Raw genomic sequence first — 17,600 nt, 5'->3', positions numbered from 1 at the left:
TATTTAAACCAAGATGTTGCCTTTAACATTCTGAAATGCCCAACGTGGAAAATACCTGCAAAATTTTAAAGGTCTGGAAATGGATAGGACTTCTGCCTCATGTCCTACCCAAAGGAGTGTGCCTGCATGTCATGTTGCAGGGCAGAGAGGTAAACAGGGCAGTGGAGGACAGCAATCCCCACCAAACAACCAGCCAAGCTTAGGACTGCATCTTCATGTATCTTCTTTCCTGTGTCCCCAACTTAGATTTCCCTAAAGGTGACTTGGCTACATCTGGAAGTGACAGTGATCTGTCAATTTAAGGCATTAACCCATGGCTTAATTTTAACCAGAGACTCCCCTTGCACTGTTCAACCTGTCACCATGCCTGAGTCTTTCCTTTTGTGATGCTCCACAACGTCCCACTTTGGCCCTTCAAATCACTCTCTGCAGACATTTGGCTTTCTCCCCATATAGCATGGATACTTGGATAGGGTTTAGTCTTTGTGCCTCAATCCTCCACCCACAAAATGGAGATTGTGACAATTATTAATGAAGTAGGTATTAAAGATAAGGGGTTTCCTGAAGATAAATACATTAGCAAAGATGGGATACTCAGACACTCTCACCACATAACCATATAAGACAGATAGCACAAAGAGATCTGCCAGCTTTTAGATTACAAATCCCTGTTCAAAAGGCTGGCGAAGCAAGAAGCATCCTTTTATCTCAGGGAAAAAACTCTCTGCGTAACAGGGCAGCTTCCATGGGAACTGACCTCTCAATTACAGCTGCTCACAGAAAAGTCTTTCAACCACTCATGTTGAAGTCAACAGAATTGAACCCATTTCTCAGGCAACGATCCCAAGCATCCCTGTGAGCATCTGCGCATTTCTTGTTCATATTGGGCATTTCACATTTGAGCATTTCTTGTTCATACTGGGGCTCTTCGTCCTTGAGCACATGTGGTCTGTCATGTGCAGCGTGATGTCTCTATCTGACCAAGCAGTGAGCAGCTAAGCCAGCAACACAGGGTTTCTGTAAAATAAAAACCCTGACAGGGGACATGTTCCCAATATCTGATCATCCTAGGTCTTGATACATGCTAGGATTGGTGCTCTCTGACAGTGAACCTTCATTTGGCCAACACAGCCACTGCCACTATTGCTGTTCCCCAAAAAACAGGAGCCTTAACATATCCATGAGCTGAAGGATGTTCAGATGCTCTGAAAGCCTTGCCTTACACTGAAATGATCTTTGTGACCAGCAGAAACACTCACATTTAAGCCAAACTTATTTTTGGCTAAGTTTTATCCTTAACTATCTGCCCTTGGCACAGATCTGCCATCGGTGGTCAGGAGTTGGGGACCTCTGGGGTCCAAAGCCCTGTCCCTGTGGCCACACAGCAGCCCTTTCACAAACTCTTTGGTGGTCTGCTCCAGTGCTATAGAGGAACCAGGCAGCAGCTGCCACCTCCAGCCTAGACATATTCATGTTCCTCTTTATCTTCCTTCCAACTTCACCTTTCAGCTTAAGCAGTGTTTCTCCCTTCCTAGTATTTATGTACTAGGTGTATTTATAGGCAGTAACCCCATCCTCTCTCTGATTTTGGTTTGCCAGACAAAAAAAAAAAAAAAAAAAAAAAAAAAAAAAAAAAAAAAGACATTTTTTCCACTCGCTCTGACTGTATGATCTCTGCTTTGTAGCTCTTTTTTTTTTTTTTCTAAGTTAACTCTTTTCAAGAACAGATGGCATGTGTTGTACACAGCAGGCGACATGGATATCAGACCAGTATTTCCTGAGGTTGGTGTCTCACATTCAACGTGTGGTTTGTGAGATGGTCACCTTTTGATCTAATAGGAACATGCAACACCCTTTGTGCTATTTCACACTCCTCTTTGATCTGATTCACATTTAAATTGAACCACGGCTTCCCTGTTATAGAGGGAGAAAAAGAGAGAAAGGGAGATAGAATAACTATTTTATTTTAAAGAAATCACACATTTTGCTTTTCTAAGAGGAGGCACTTTTATCTTGGAAAGGTGCACAAGCCCTCACCCCAGACAGGCTTGCTTCCTGCCTCACAGCTGTGCCTTTAGTTTTTGTTCTGCTCATGTTAACAGGAGAAGTTCGAGGCATACAGAAGGTTATTCTTCAATAGAAAAGCCTAGAGGGAAAGCTTTTCTCTTGCTTTTGTAGTTTTTATTCATTGAAAAGGAATATTTGCAGAGAGAAAAGAGGAGCTATTTGTCAAAGCTAAAGGAAAAATTGTTGTCAAATACAGCCCAAGTGATGGGCTCAGAGGAAGAAACACCGTGAGACTGCAGAGGATTCCTCTATCTGCTTGCCCTGCTTCACCATTCCAAGAGCAGAGTGAAAAGCAGTGGAGTTGCTTATCTTCTAGCAAAGAGTACCACAGGTGTAAAGGAGACTGTGCTATCCCTTGGGGTTACTGGGTCCCTCTTGCTTTGCTGGGGGGCAACCGGCCGGAATTTCTTCCCTTTGGTGTGATTTCATACCACAGCATATATGTTATCTGAGAGCAGCAGGGAGAGAAGGGGGGCTTCAGAATAAAAACAAAAGATGCCTCCGTAAGACACATGGGACTGTATTTATGAACAATATGGGTTTTGTCAGGGGATTTTTATGGTGCTCTTGTAAAATTACTTCCTAGAGCAATAAAGTACATAGCAGGGAAGGGCCAAGCTCCCACAGCTTGCCACAACCACCAGCCTTCTAGAAGCAGCTGGGTGACTGACATTTCTTCTGCTAACAGGCTGGTGAACCCTGCATAAAGGTGTCCATAGGTGCTGCAGTGCAAGCAGCGTGCACGTGTGCCGTGCCTTTCAGCTACACGAAGAACAGGGGAAAGCAGGCAGCCACGCAGGCAGGCTCATCCTCCTCCTACACACACACATCCAGCTTTCAGAGCTGCGATAGCAGAATAAAAATAAATAAATGAATGAATAAATAAATAAATAATAAAAAACCTCTTTGTGAGCACTTTCTGCCACCAGTCTCCTTGCAGGGGCGTGCAGGGGGCAAGCATTTTGTAATGCTGTCCCCCCAGGTTTGCCCAGGAGTCTCACTACTATCGAATTTTGACTCCTTTTATCCCCTTTTCCAAAGAATTTGAAATTAAAAAAAATAAAAAAATAAAAAAATAAATACATAAAAATAAAAAAAATCAAAAGAAAGTAACATGCAAAGATAAGAGAAGCCCTTCTATTTCATTAAACGCCTGTGCACCACCCAGCACTCTGCTGCTGACTGTTGCAGGTTAACACGAGATTTAACATATCTGTGTCCACAATGCCGCCTGCCTGGCAGCTGTGGGGCACTTTCCTTCATACCAGAGCCAGCTGCAGGTGAAGATAAGTCACAGAAGATGCAGCACAACAGCCTGAAAGCTGCTGTTTTTGTGGATTGTAACTCTTTATTACTGAGGTTGCTGAACTTCACTGTGTATCCCTGGTGGTAGGTGCAAGAGGATGAGTTTTGAAAGAATAATAAAAATAGAAAATCCTCTCAAAATCTTCCCCAGGAGCTACTTGAGTAACATCTGTTTGAACAAGATGAGTTTCACTTAAGTACTTTTTCTCTATACTGTTGGCTGCAGCTTTGAATTAAATATACTGATAAACAGCAAATGCAAAAGCAGAATTCAAACTGTAGCTAACAATCTGAAATTTCCTCTGTTTCTTGGTCAGGGTATTATCATCATATGATAATTGTATTATATGATATGTTATATTATATTATATCATAGAACCATAGAATATCTCAAGCTGGAAGGGACCTATAAGGATCATCAAGTCCAGCTCCTGGCACCACACAGGTCTACCCAAAAATTCAGACCATGTGATATATTACATATTCATATGATATACTGCAACCAGAACAGCCACCATTCAAGAGCTCTTTAAAGCTCCCAATAGTTGAGGATTTAAAAATAAATAAAAATAAAAAGTGGAAAATACTGCCCTTTCAACTTTATTTTCTGTTATAAAATGACTAAAAAGACCTTGCTCTACACTAATGGAAGTCCAACCCAGCTGGTTACATACAATTGTTTATGGAAATCAGCAAGAGGTGGAGAGAAATAACCTGGCACAGATATGGTTGTTTAAACATTAGAACTGAGATAAGGGGTCTGCAAGGATCCTGCCACCGTCAAGGTTTGCCTTGGCAGTAAGCTGTGAAAGTGGAGGAGTCCCAGGGTGCTGGGTCACAGCTGCCAGCCCCACAGAGATTCCTTCTGTGGGGCACTGTATAGGGCAGCCCCAAACCTCAGCATAATGCCTGGAGCCCTTTGCAATATGCCGTGATTTGAAGCCATCCCGCAGCTCCCCTGGGAGACTTGTCCAAACATACCCAAAGGGAAGGAGCAAAAGCCACCAACACCTCCAGCCCCCACACCTCCACCCTGAACAGTGTCCTGGGGTTGTCGTTCCCCCCTCAGTTCCCTTCTTTCCCATTTCACAGAGTCCCAGAATCCCAAAATGATTCCAAAATCCCAAAATCAAGTCAAGAGGAGCAGAAGAAAGCAGGGTGATGTAGGAGGGGATGGAGAGCACCTCATATCTAGTCTTCTTTCACCTACAGGGAAATATCTTTCCCAGTATGCTGAGATGCCTCTCCCCATTCATGTAGTTTCTCACACCTGAGCATGGAAACCACACAGCCTGGCGTTACATCCATCAGGACGAGCTGAAAGGGTCGTGACAGAGATGCCCAGCAAAAGGTGAAGCCATGGTCCACCCATCTGGACCAAACCCTGCCCTTGCCAATTAACAGCTGGGGGTCTAAGACTTGCCAGGAGGCAGAGGTGTGTCTCCAATGTGTATAAATAAGAAGCCACCAGGAAACAACCTATATGAAATGACATTTGCTCAGCCCAAAGCATTTTTGTACAGTACCAGCTTTGCTTTCCAGCCCTTTATACTTCCTGCTAAGTGATAAAGCCAAGATCCCAAGTGCATGCACTCAGCAGAGACCCTACAAGCTTTTCCTTGGGGTCCCAGCATCCTGGCAAAATTCCAGTTGGGTAATTAGATCATGATTAGGTAATTGTTTGCATATGCCATTCCTCTTCCTTGGGGAGCCTGGCTCTAAATTATTTGATGCTTTCAGGACTTCTAGTCATTAGCAAAGCTGTTTCCCTTGCCCGTGGGAGGCCAAATGCTGGTGGAGCTTGGGGAATGGCTCCACTGTGCATGGGCTGCCATGGGTAGGACGGGTATTGCCCATGGTAAACAACAGTCCTCCTGACATTTGGGCAAGGATGCTCGTTTTGCAAGCCTGCTCATAAAGCTGCGGTGTGAGCAGTAGGACCCCAAAGTGGGAAGATGAACCCAATGTCATTGTTACGCTTAGTGGGTGGGGAAGAAACAGATTGGCAGAGCCACTAGGGCATGCTGGGGATCATTTTGTGGTTTACAGACTGAAATTCTTAACGACACTCCTTACAACTTGTTTGCTTCCAGATGCTGTTTGCTTTCATGTTCAGAGTTACATGCATTTACATAGAAAATTCTTCCTGGAAAAATGCTGAGTACTGGCAACTGCACAAGTTTAGAAAAAGTCAGCATCCAAAATGCAGGAAATGTTAGGTAGATGCCATAATTTTTTTTCTGCATTTCGATCCTTAATTGCTGGCTGTTTATATTCCATGTGATATTTGCGTACACACAAACAAAGCTGCTGATTGCCTGCAAAGATACCCAGTGTTTTCCTTCCATCCCAGGATGTTTCATCCATCATCTGCTTGTTGCCCTACCCAGCAATTCTTCTCTGGCCAGCAGCTCTCTTTCAGTTAACTATCACCTCCTGTTCCCAACTGGTAGCACTGGTGCCGTCTTCCACATCCAGAAGCCACTTGAAAAATGAGCCTTGGCTGACACATCCGCAGGCTGGTTACAGCCTGCAGCATCCACAGCAAGCTTGACTGGCAACAAAAAGCCAGATTTTCTGGCACCAGGGCCCCATGTGTAAAGCAGAAACAACACAGAAGAAAATATCCCTATCTGAATCCACCTTCCTTTAAGGCAGCCAAGTTTCTGTAGAAGTCTCCCATGATAGTATCAAGCAGTCCAAGTGCTGCTTCTGTGTGCAAACATCTGCCTTATCAGCATCCAGCAGCAATAAAGCACATCCTTTCCCGGCAGGATGCGCCTTGGTGTTGAAAGCCCCAGACCCAAAGCTCAAACCTAATGTGTTTCTTGGGTGTTGCTTGCAATCTGCAAGTTTATCACAAAGCTGCCAAGTTTGGGTGCTATTTAGGGAGAGTTTCTCCCTGTGGCCTCATCAGTTTAGTGCTGATGGCGAATTTGCACAGAGCAAAGTCTCTAACTTCTCCTCAGTCAGTAAGTTTTAGTGCTAATTTTATCTGCATGTAGGGATGGAGGAGCCAGGATCTCTACTTTATCTCAGCTTTCTAGAAGAAAGAGCAGAGTTTTTCTGGTGTTTATGTTGATGGTTTTGACTTTCCCAATAGCAGGAAAATGGGGTTGAGATGCACACTGGAGTCTCTGGCCAAAAGCAGAGCAGTGAGCACGGCTGGGAGGAGGCAGCAACCTTGCAGAAGCAAAACCGAGCCAAAGAAACTTTCTCTTTGCACTCAGGGTTTGCTCAAAACTCTGTGCACCTACTTCCTTGCCATCAGTGCTGAATGCTCTCAGCCTCATCCTTTCTACATTTCTGTATGCTCGTATGGCCACCTAGCTGTCTGCAGAGGTGTGATGTACCAGTGCCTTGGCCATGAAGTGAATCAGGAGACACTTTTTCTTGACACTGCATTTGTGCCAACCTGCACAGCTGCCCCACTTCTCCATGAAGCTCTTGAGGACATTTTCTACCCCCTTCTTCATCCTCTTGCTGTCCCAATGCACAGTTAGAAGGCAAGCAGGTGTTTTTTTTTCTCCCTCACTTGTCACCACCGGGACATTGACCATGTTTTCCTTCAGTTCTGTGTCCTCTCAGGTTGTTCCCTCAGCATCCTTCAGAGTGGGCACCCCTTCAGCGTTATGTGAGATCCCCTCTGGGTCAGGATTCAGCAGGGCAAATGCAGATATTGGCAGCATGGGTGTCTGTCTCTGAGCTCTTCCCACTGTCTTCTACAAAATCAGTGCAAACACCTCTCAGAAACAGTTGCCTTCACCCTCCAAAACATTTTCAAACTAAGTTAGGCACCCTGAAAGTACCTACTTCTCTCCACTAAGAGTAAAGGGAGCCTGGGGTCCTTACAAAGGCCCTTTCCCCAGCTGAATGCTTGGACCAGGCTGACACAGTCCTAATGAAAAAGCACACAAAGCTGCTGTGTATGTCATCCAGCTCCCTCTGCTCTTCACCTTCTGCTTGTTTTTATCTACACAGCCTCCACCATCCCTCCACACCCATCTTGTAACGCTCCCCAGACCTGAGCTGCCTGCTTAGCTCAGCCAGCTCACTGAGATCCACACAGTGCTGGACGACTTCTTTTCATTTTCCCCCGGCATTTCATTTCCCTTGGCATTGTCTCTACCTGCTGCTGGGCCTCAGTCTGCTGGATTTTCCTTTTTGCTGTGAGCCTGCACGGCAGCCGCTGGAGCGCAGCCTCTGGGGAACGTGGAGCTGCTGCAGTAACTCAGGCTGCTGTGGCTGAAATACGCTCTTTGCCTGATTAAATCTGAACAGGGATTAGTAATGGAGGAGGAAAGGGCTGCAACTTTAATTCATGAATGTTATCCTCTTCCCTTCCCTCACCCACTTATCAGCAGAGTGGGTGCCTGGCTGCGGAGCAGCACGTATATTAGAGGTACAGGGATCACCCTGCTCCCTGTGGACTCAACAGCATAAGCTGCATCATCAGGTGATGCTTATCAGCACTAGGTCATTTGGGGGATGTGTGTTTTTTCCTCTCTGAAATTAAATCAAACCAGCTCTGCTTGCAGGGCTTTGTCATGCAGATCTAAGCATGAAAGGCAGCGCTCTAAGCCAGAAATTGCTCTGGGGAGCCCCAGACCACTTTCCAGGAATTGCTGCAGCATCCTCCACCGGTGCCATGCAAAGCCCGCAGGCAGGTGGCCTGTCCCCCCCATGGCACTGCTCTCCTTTGCTGGTGCTCCAAAGCTGGTGAGACTCACACAGGAGCCCTGCATGAGCAGCTGCAGGGATTTTTGTGATGTTTAAGTCCCAGTCCTCCTGAGAGTCTGATAAGGGACTGGATGTGTTCACTGAAATGAAGGGCTGGTGGGAGGGGCAGAGCCAGGCACTGGGAGCCAAAGAGGCTCAGGAAGAGTGGTTTCTTCCTGGGCACCCCCACACATCTGGGTGTGTTTGCACATCTGGGCGCTTTCAAGTTGTGATGTTCAGCAAGATCTGAACCCATTAGTGGCAGCAGTTAGTGCATCCCCTCCTTCAGATCTGCTCCTCTGCTCCACAGCCTCCTCCTGACTTTGTTTGCTCTATAGATGCAGATGTGCTTAAGATGCAGAAAGGATCAGATAAACTGTTCGGCGATGCTTGTCTCCAAAAACTGGGAGCAGTCCCTAACCCAAAGATTTGGTTTTAAGACAAAGGTACAATTGGGTTGGGGTCACGCAATTCCTGGATTTAGGAAACCAAAACTCAGATTACAGCAGCAGAATGAGGGGTAAGCATGCTCAGCATGAGATTTGCTTTTAGATACAACGAAAATGGTGCTTGGTGCAGGCCACTATCAAAGACTAACACCTCAGAAGTATTCTCCTGTGTCTCTGCTAGAGATGAGCAAACAAGAAAGGGAAGGGAGAGCATCAGGATGGCATCAGTTCAGCAGCAAGTGCACAGCCAGCAGCTTCGGCTGCCCCATGGACATAGATAAATCCCAGGCTGAGCCGAGCATCACCAGGAAGATCCAGTGAATTATTCTACATGGGAATATGGTGAACCCCAAGAGGTGAGACCTGATACCAAAGGAGAACCTCCACGGCTTTGTGACTTTGTAAAAATGCTGTCACAGCCCCCTGTGTGTCCCTGCTCCCCGTGGAGGGCAGGGAGGAGCCCATCGCTCCCCTTGGCTGTGCTGGCTCCTTTATTCCTTTCTGCACCGCTCCTTCTTGCTCCGAGCTTCTCCTCCACGGCTCCGGGCAGCTCCCAGATGAAAATAAGCAGGGCTGGACTGCCATCTGGTGTCAACAGGCAGCATCCTCTGACCCAGCACGGCGAGGAGAAGGCATTTCCAGTGACCCCAAAGGGCCAGGAGGCACCCCAGGGTCCCCTCAGCTTCCAGATGGACCCACGGACCTCAGCCCCTGCCCGGCAGCCGCCTTTGGGACCCCGCTCACCCACCAGAGGGGAGCATCGCTCCCAGCCACCAGCTGTCACCGAGCCCCGTGGATGGGGCTCAGACAAAATCCGAGCCAGCAGGCACCCCTTGGCCCCAGTGGGAATATTTCTGCGTTGGTCTCCACCACCGGCACCCCTCCAAGATGACGCTGAGGGGATGTTTGCCGAGTGCTATCGTGGTTAACACGGCCCCAACGTCACTGCACGGCGCCGGGCAGCCCTGGCACGCACCGGCACCGGCACCGCCGGCGGCTTGCAACAGATGCTATCTGGATAGGTAAACTGAGTTTATCAGCTCCTCCCTTGCCTTTTTTTTTTTTTTTTTTTTAAGGCAGGTAGGAAGGAAAGAAATCATCTCTGCAGCAACACAGCAGTGGAAGATGCTGGGGCATGGGAGAGCAAGAGGACGCCTTCCTACATCTGACATGGGCACGGGGCTGCTCTGCCACAGTTGCCTGCACCACTTGCACCCTGTCCAGAGCCATCCCTGGTGCTATACTTAACCCAAAGCACCAAACTCCCACCTCCAGGCTGGGCCTGCCTGATGCTAGGAGCTGCTCCCCCATGTCTTGAGGCTCAGTGGTGTCCAAGAATTGAGGATTTTATGTGCCCCAAAGGAGAGAGGTACACAGGGGTTATTTCCTCGGTGTTGAGCTGGCACATGTGTGCTGGGACTGGATAGGTCGAGTTGCACTTGATGACCTTGAAGGTCTTTTCCAACCTCAATGATTTAGTTTTGACCCCAGGCTCTGTTCCAGCATTGTGTATGGGGCTGCAGCTGGGCACTTCTGAGCACCACTGCCAAGGGGCAGGCAGGGACAGCCCCAGCCCGACCTCCTGCTCAGAGCAGGGCACAACCAGCCCAAACTGGCCCTAACACCACTGCTCATTAAAGTGGCATCAGATCCACCTTTGTGGTGCTGCTGCCACCCCCCACCACCCCCCCCTTTCCTGCAGGACTCTGAATCCTGGCAGGCACCCCAATTTGGGGCAAGGCATCTCCCGAGCTCGCTTGGGGTGACATCAGCTGGGTTGCACCCCGATTCCTGCTCCAAGCCACGCAGGGAGGACTTCCCGCAGGTGCCGCAAGGCAACGCCACTCCTGTCCCCTCTGAGAGGGGAGGAGGGCTGCTTGGGGATGACGCTCTTCATGCCTGAGTCACCTCCAGCCTTACAGACGTTTCGGTTGAACAGGTAAATGAGCTCAGTGCTGGAGGCTGGTTCTGGTGAGGGAGAGGTCCCGCATGGCTGGGTCTTGTGGGGCTGACCAGGGGCTCTGGTGCAGCACCTAGGGGTGTTGGGTCCAGCATCGCCTCCAAGCACCGTGATGGCTGCTCCTACCAGCTCCTCCAAAATCTACTGTGATCTCTTCCTGGCTGAGCCCCAGGTCCATCTGATCCCATCCCTTGCATCTCTTTACCTACAAGCAGCCGGCCTGGCTGCCGGCACGGGGCGAGGCGTCAGCTCCGACGCGGCACTTTCCGGATTACGAAACCCACCCACACCAACAAAACGCGCGTGTGCACGGGGAGGTCACCTCTCCGTGATGCCAACTAAAACCTCGGCAGGAGCCTGGCTGGTGTCAGCCCGCTGGCTGCCGGCAAGCCTGGCAAACCGGCCGTGCTGCTCAGCAGGGCACTCACCCAGTGATGAACTCACCCTGCCGGCACCCCGCCAGCGTTACCCTTCAAAGGGAAGCCCCGCGGGCAGCGGGGCTCCTGACGGAAGGACGTCGTGGCGCCGCACGCTGCCCAAGACACCTCATCTTCCTGGGGAAACACCCCGCTGACGGCCCTTACAGCGGGAGGGACTCCGTGAGGCCGCCAGCGGTGGCGTGGAGCCGTGTGCCAGGGATGGAAACTGCTCCCCGTGCACACGGGTGGGATGGCTCATGCGGGACCTTTCCCTTCTCCCCATCTCCTCTGAGCATCTGGAGGTTTTATGGGCATCCCCCAAAGCCCCGCAGCTCTGTCCCTGTGCCTATCCATCGCCAAGTGGCCCTGATGGAGGTTGTAGGCAGGGAAGTGGAGCAGAGAGGATGAAAAATCAGAATATGCCTGTCTGGAGAGCAACGCAGAAAGGGTTAGGCAATGCTCTCACCCCACCAAGCCTGTTAGCACGAGCTCTGGCATCCCGCTCCTTAATCCTGCTTTTGGAGCTGGAGTCATGCTTTAAAAACCAGGGGAGGTTGCTAAGGGACAGCGTGCTCGGCAGGGACATCGCTCGCCAACCCTAAGCGCTCCGAAGCGGGAGGTAAATAACTTGGGGCATTATTAATCCTCCGCTGCCCACACAATGCACAGAGATGTATTATCCCCGCCGAGGACAAAGGAACCCACATCTCCCTGCAGCCAAGGAGCTGAACCAGCAGATCGTTCGGATGGGGCTCGGCGGTGACTGAAGCTGTTCCAGTTCAGTTCCTGCTCGGGCTGATAATGGCTCATTAACCATTTGCTAATGCCGAGCTCGTTTCGGCCCCTTCCAGCTGCGAACACAGCCCGTGCCGTGCCCACTGAGTGGCTCCAGCCCACGGGGCGCTTCCACGGCCTCTGAAATGTCCCCGGTGGGACAGAAAGGGGACAATTTTGCCACGTAGGCAGCCCCTGTTGTGACTGAGAACCCAGCCAGGCTCTTCCTCCCCGAAACCAGCACCTGCACGTGAAACGCCCCTTGCTGGCCCCAAATTTGCTGGTTTTAGGGCAGCATCACGGCCGGCTGAGCAGCAGGGACAGCTGTGGGGTGGATTCACGCTGTGTTTCCTCCACACCTCCCTCAAACCCCTGTGGTTCCCGCATGGAGCTGCCCAGGCTGGCAGCGGGCTCGTCCCACTCAGGTTTGGTGTCATGAGGGGATTTGGGGCCCTTTGGTGGGGCTGTGTCCGTGGGGAGGGGGACACCCGTGGGGCTGTGACTGGGGGAGGTCACAGTGGGGCTGGGGGGTGGTGTGTGTGGGGTGGGAGGTCTGTAGGGCTGGAGGCCAAGCCTATAGGGCCGGGACATGTTGTGTCCATGGGGTGGGTGTATGTGGGGTAGGTGTCCTTGGGGTCAGGGGTCTGTAGGGCAGGAGGCCAAGGCTGTGAGGCCAGGACATGCTATGTCCATAGGGTGGGTGTCTGTGGGGTGGGTGTCCTTGGGGTGGGTGCCCATGGGGGTGGGTGTCCATGGGGTGAGTGTCTGTGGGGCTGACGGCCTGTGGGACAGGAGGCCAAGCCTGTGGGACCAGGACTCACTGTGTCCATGGGGTGGGTGGCTGTAGGATCAGGGGTCTGTAGGACAGCAGGCCAAGCCTGTGGTGTTGGGCCATGGGATGCATGTCTGTGGAATTAGGGCTCTGTAGGGCAAGAGGCCAAGTTTGTGAGGCCAGGACATACTATGCCCATAGGGTAGGTGTCTGTGGGGTGGGTGTCTGTAGGGTGGGTGCCCAAGGGGGTGGGTGTCCATGGGGTGTCTGTGGGGCTGAGGTGCTGTGGGACAGGAGGCCAAGGCTGTGGGGCCAGGACACACTGTGTCCATGGGGTGGGTGGCTGTGGGGTCTGTGGGGCAGGAGGCCAAGGCTGTGGGGCCAGGACACACTGTGTCCATGGGGTGGGTGGCTGTAGGACCAGGGGTCTGTAGGACAAGAGGCCAAGCCTGTGGTGTTGGGACATGCCATGTCCATGGGATGCATGTCTGTGGAATTAGGGCTCTGTAGGGCAGGAGGTCAAGTCTGTGGGGTCAGGACAGGGGGTGTCCAAGGGATGGGTGTTTGGGGGGGGAGGAGATATCTGTGGGATGGGTACTTGTGGGGTTGGGGCTCTGTACAGAAAGAAGCTAAACCTGTGGGGCTGGGACACACTGTGTCTGTGGGATGGGTGTCTGTAGGGTGGGTGTCCTTGGGGTCAGGGGTCTGTAGGGCAGGAGGCCAAGTCTGTGGGGCCAGGATATGCCCTGTTCATTTGGGGGTTGCCCATGGGGTGGATGCCCATGGGGTGGGTGTCTGTGGGGTTGGTGTCTATGGGGTGGGTGCCTGTGGGGTGGGTGCCCATGGGGTGGGTGTCCTTGGGGTGTTTATACATGGGGCCAGAGCCCCGTGGGGCAGCACCCAGTTCTGTGGGGCCGGGACATGCGGTGTTCACGGCGTGGTGCCCACGGGGGGCGTTTCATGGGGCCGGGGCCCTGTGGGGCCGCCTCAGGGGTTTTGGGGTCCCCGCGACAGCAGCGCCCCCCCCTTCCCCCCCCTCCCTCTCTCCCTCCCCCTCCCCCTCAGCCCCGAGCCAGGCCCCGCCCCCTCCCCCCCGCCAGCCAATGAGAACGCTCTCCGCGAGGTCCCGCCCCTTCCCCGCTGTCATCACACAGCCGCACGTGGAGGGGGCGGGCCCCGCGCCCCTCGCGTCACCACCCCCGCGCTCTCCCATTGGCCTCCCCCCCGCTCCTCTCCCCTCTCCCCCAACCCTCCCCACCAATCAGCGGCGCGGAGGCGGCCGCGGGGGGGCGTGGCCTCGCGGCGCACCCGGAAGGAACGCCCGGTAGTCGGGGGCCGCGGCGGCGGCGGCGGCGGTGGCGGCGCTGGTGGGTCCGGGCCGGCACCGAAGGGGTTAACGCCCCCCCATCCCCCCCCCATCCCCCTTCCCATCACCGGTTCCGGTTCCAGAAGGTTCGGGGGGCTCTGGGACCGGGGGGGGGGGGTGAGGGGGGGGGATAAGGGGACGGGGGGGGCTGGGGCGTGAGGTGAGAGGGGGGGAGACGGGGTTGGGGGCAGGGGGTTTGGGGGCAGGGGGTTTGGGGGCAGGGGGTATAGGGACAAGGGGTATAGGGACAAGGGGTATAGGGGCAAGGGGTATAGGGGCAGGGGGTATAGGGGCAAGGGATAAAGGGAGTAGCCCTTCCTGAGGGTTTTAGGGACAAGGGATATAGTGACAACCCCTTCCCAAGGGGTTCAGGGACAAGGGGTATAGGGAGAAGCTCTTCCTGAGGATTTTAGGGACAAGGGGCTTAAGGGGCAAGAGGTATAGGGAGAAGCCCTTCCCTGGGGGTTTAGGGGACAAAGGGTTTGGGGACAGGGAGATTAGGGTCAAGGGGTTTGGGGACGAGGGGTTTGGGGGCAGGGGATATAGGGAGGAGCCCTTCCCAAGGGTTTTAGAGACAAGGGGTTCAGGGGCAAGAGGTATAGGGAGAAGCCCTTCCCGGGGGTTTTGGGGAGAAGGGGCCTTGGGGGACAAGGGGTTTGGGGACAGGGAGTTCAGGGACGAGGGGTTTAGGGACAAGGGGTATAGCGAGAAGCCCCTCCCAAAGGTTTTGGGGAGAAGGGGGGGGTTGGGGACAAGGGGTATAGGAAAAATCCCTTCCTAAGGGGTTCAGGGACGAGGGGTTCAGGGACAAGCCCTTCCCAAGGGTTTTGGGGAGAAAGGGTTTGGGCACAAGGGGCCCAGGGACAAGAGGCATAGGGAGCAGCCCTTCCTGAGCATTTTAGGAAGAAGAGGTTTGGGGACAAGTGTTTTGGGGAGAAGCCCCTCCCGAGGGCTTTAGGGACCAGGGGCTTGGGGACAAGGCTTTTTTTGGGGACAAGGCTTTCGGGGCAAAGCGTCGCCCGGCCAAGCCCCGCTGCCGTCCCCGTCTCGCCCCGGCAGGCAGAGCGGCGCTGGCGTGAGCGAGGCGCGGGGCGGCCGCGGGACTACGGCTCCCGGCATGCAGCCCGGTGGCCATCACCCCTGCGGGGTCGGTGCCGTTCGGGTGCCGGGTTTTTGGGGGGCCTGCTGGCAGAGGCACGGCTCACCCGGGGGGGTACACGGCCACAGGGAGCGAGGCGGCGCTTTGGTTTCGCTGCCAGGGTTGGTCCTGGCGGCTTCCTGGCAGCTGAGCCAAGCGCCCAGGCCGTGTGTGCTGCTGCCGGTACGTGCTGAGCTTCCCCCGTCCCTGTGTCCCCCTCATCCCTCGGCGTTTTTAGGTTTTTGCTCCCTCCTGGGCTCGGGGAGAGGGGAGGAAGCTCCCTCCCCTGGATCCGGCTGGCCTCCGAGGGTGGGGAGGCACATCAGCACTGCTGCCTTCCTCCTTTTTGTCCGGCACCAGCGTCTAGTCCTGGCATGTCTCCGCATAGCAAAGGGCAGAGACATGCAGGGTGATTTTTTTTAATTCCGTTTTCAGGCTTTCCTCCTGATCCTGAGGATGGTTTCGGGGGGTGGGCATTGATCTGGCTCCTGAAAGTTGGTTTTCCTAGACTCCTGACGCTCCCCCAACCCGGTACCTGCCCTTACTGCTCCGTGCCTGCCCGTGCTTGTCCCCTGTCGGTGCTGGGTCTGGTGGCACCGTCACGCACTGTGTGGAAACCCACAGTGCCTGGGGGGCAGGATGCTTCGGGTACAGAGCGAGGAAAGGAAACGTGTCATCCCTGTGCATGTGGCAGAGGATGTAAAGGGAGGATAGAAAGCTGTTTGGGTGAGGAAAATGGTGTTGTGGTGCTCTGAGAGGACTGCCAGCATAGCTGCGATGGAGATATCGGAGACTTCCCTGGCTGGAGGAATTAAGGATTCGGGTTTGAGGCAGGACAGGTGTGAAGGGCAACGCGGGCGAAATCCCAGAGGGAGCCATTTGTACGCTAGCAGATGGCTGGTGGAGGATGTCATTGTGGGTGAAAATGTGAGTCTGCAGCGAAAATCTCCTCCTGGAGGTTTTGCCCGGTCCCTTTCCACCTCACACCACAGCCGGGACCCCCCTCCCTTCATCGGGTCGCGTGGGTCCCTGCACCTGGGTGGCAGCTGCGTGTTTCTGCTCTGCTCTCCTGTTTGCAGCACCTGGCAGCTCTGCTTCCTGGGGCAGTCTTCTCTGAGCAGCTTTTCGTTTGTTTTTCCATTCCTCTTGTGCCCGCAGGTACGCGAGCCAGGTTGCTGTAACCTCCAGAGAACCTGGCCTCGCAAAGCTTGAGGTTTGATCTAAAAACAATATTATTTGATCGGGAAGCTGCCTTGCACATCCTTGTCCTCTCTTTGCTCCTCTCCTTCATGGTCTCCTTTTCTTGGCCTCGCCAGTGCTTAGCAGCCAGTTAATTTTCCCCTGTTTTTGTCACTGTCCCCAGCTGATTGTGAATCCTGTGATAACAGCAGCCGAGCTCGCGTGCTCTGCATCTCAGAGCCGGTGGTCTGCAGCCAGAGCCGCCTGCCTGGTGGCCTGGACCACCCCCAGCCGAGCAGTGCGGTGGCAGAACAGCACTTGGAAGGAAGCCTGCGGAGAAGTCCTGTGTGCTGCAAGAAGTACAGTCAGCGATTCAGCTGGAAGTGCTTTCAGTAACAAATCCATGTCCCGGGCCCGGGCTGATGCCAACACTCTGATTGTTGGTGGAAGTTAACAGAGACGCCAAGCCCTTTATGCGGGAGCCGGAGTGATAATCCACATCTCCTGCCCTCAGCCCACGGGGGGTGATCGCTGCCTTCCTGGGAAGGGTTTTCAGCAGGCCCTGTCAGATGGATCGCCCTCGCTTCCTGCGCCACGGCAGCATGTGGGTGGCAGCTCTTCAGCCGTGTCCGAGGCAATTCTTGTCACTGGCACGCTCGTGCTCACAGCCTTCCAGCGTGGAACAGCAGGGCATCAGGGGAGGCTTTTAGATGTGTACACAAACATATATCTTTTATATATATTTATATGCATGCACACAAGTTGCTCTTACCAGGGCTTGTTCTTGTAAGCTCTCTGAAACCGTAGCCCTGGTGACTTGGTGACCAGCAGCACAGCATCCTGGTGGCATCTCTCCTGCCGGCTGCGTGGGTGCAGGTAACAGCAAGCAGCAGCTTTCTGGGTGCCTTCACGGTCATTTTGTGGACCAGCGCAGCAGGAAGCTGGTGTGTGGGTGCCTCTCTGTGTCACGGTGCATGGGCTGAGCCTGTGCCGCTGCAGAGCAGAGCGTGGCTGTGGGGGAGCAGGGACTGCCCCCAGACAGCTTTTGCTGATCATCCGAGTGGCCAGGGGAGTGTGAGGCCTGGTTTTGGGGAGGCTGGTGTTGTCCTGGTTTTCAGGGACGTCGCGTCTGCACAGCGCTATCTCCGGTAGCCTGTAATCTCAGCACTGGGAGCCCAGGGAGGAGTCTTAAACAACGGCTTTGTGACAGTTCTGGCTGGCCTCGTGGAGTTTTCCATAAAGCAGTTGTCGCTTCCCCCTTTTGCTGTAGCCTGGGAAACGCTGCAGCGTCGGGTTTGGCTGGGTGTCTTTGGGCTGCTGAGAGCGCCGGGTCCCCCCGCAGCACTGTCTGGCCCTTCCTGCCTTGGCTGTGCCCTGAGGCTTGGTGGGTAGCCAGGGGACAGCAGATCAGAGGCTGAGCTTGTCCCTAAACCCTATCCTGGTGTGCCCACG

The 17,600-nt window shown here is 53.5% G+C and overlaps 1 protein-coding gene across 3 annotated transcripts in view; it reads left to right on the top strand.

Moving 5' to 3' along the window:
• The first annotated feature begins 13,825 nt into the window (after window positions 1-13,825).
• The window catches only part of ATOSB (atos homolog B), a 33,020-nt gene continuing 29,245 nt past the window's right edge, over window positions 13,826-17,600 (top strand). The window contains exon 1 of one of the 3 annotated variants that reach the window (XM_082784167.1): window positions 13,826-13,917. The gene's annotated coding sequence lies outside the window, so the exon portion shown is untranslated. Of the gene's footprint in view, window positions 13,918-16,332; window positions 17,025-17,600 lie in introns of those variants that run through there. The other 2 variants (XM_082784163.1, XM_082784168.1) reach the window with 2 other exon arrangements.

The sequence above is a fragment of the Aythya marila genome (genome assembly GCF_965140915.1).
Source record: "Aythya marila genome assembly, chromosome: Z".
In the NCBI taxonomy this organism is placed as follows: domain Eukaryota; kingdom Metazoa; phylum Chordata; class Aves; order Anseriformes; family Anatidae; genus Aythya; species Aythya marila.
Note: the sequence above shows the minus strand (reverse complement) of the source record. Positions and strands in the feature narration are given on the sequence as shown.